This window comes from Otolemur garnettii, unplaced genomic scaffold (genome assembly GCF_000181295.1).
Source record: "Otolemur garnettii isolate 467f Iridium unplaced genomic scaffold, OtoGar3 scaffold00555, whole genome shotgun sequence".
NCBI lineage: Eukaryota > Metazoa > Chordata > Mammalia > Primates > Galagidae > Otolemur > Otolemur garnettii.
In genome coordinates this window covers 1-1,122 of record NW_003852950.1, presented here as the reverse complement: position 1 = coordinate 1,122, position 1,122 = coordinate 1, and positions in this window count along the sequence as shown.

Here is a 1,122-nt window from a genome sequence, read left to right as displayed (position 1 = left end):
AAGAATGTGAAGATGGAAAAGAGAGAGATTCAAAGACATTGGACTTGAAAATTAAAGTGACTCACCCACAAGCCAAAGAATGCTACAGCCACCAGGAATTGGGAGAAACAAGGACAAGATTCTCCCCTAGACCTTCTGAAAGGAGTACGGTCATTACAACACCTTCATTTCAGTCTAGTGATATTTATTTTGTACTTCCAATCATTAGAATCATTAAAGAAGAATCTATTATACTCCCAGTGTGTCATGTACATGGGGTAACTCTCAGAGACAAGACTGCCTCACTTACCTAGGACAAGTTAGGATGATAGAAAAAATCTTGAACTGGTTTGCAGATAAATCTGTACAAATCACTGAGTCTGTTTCCAGATGTTCCTCTGCTGTGCTAGAGATGACCTTGCAAGAAAGTGGGAAGAAAAAGTAAAAGTAAAGCCAGTGGTCAGAAGTGCAAGCAGCCCATCTGATTTTCACTGTGTTGAATGCCAGGGTCTGTTGGGTTGCAGGTTAATCAGTCTTGGCAAAATGGCAATAAGTTGACTAGGCCTCTCAGAATTAGAAAAGAAAAATGTAGAAATACTTTTGTCCTACACAAATACCCAGCAGAGTATATGGACTGCAGAAGAAACTGAGTAAGCAACTGACAGGATGACCACGCAGCGTTTTGGAGTCTGCTAGGGAGCAAGGATTCAAGGAGGGGTTGCTCTGAAAGCTACAGAGTATGATTAATACATGCAAAGATGCTCAGTTTCATTGGCGTTAGGAAGTTTTTATTATATAAAAGCGCATCATTTCAAATCTAACAGACTTTTTTAAAACAATCATGTTTTTTAAAAAACATGGACATTAGAAAATGTCAGTAAAGGACTAGATTAAAAGGGGACTTACACACCAATGATTCCCAGCCAAATATAGCTATGGGGTAATACAAAAGCAGACGCGACTACATTTGTACCCATTCTTTCTCAATGTCTGTCTTCAGAGGATCAGAATTCAGTTTCACACAGGTGGCTTGGCTCTTTGGCTGGGGTTTGACTTGTTTGCAAAGGTGATAGCAACTACTTCCAAATCCAATCTAATTGTTTCAAACAAGATTCACAGGCACACTGTGAAAACAATGTAAGC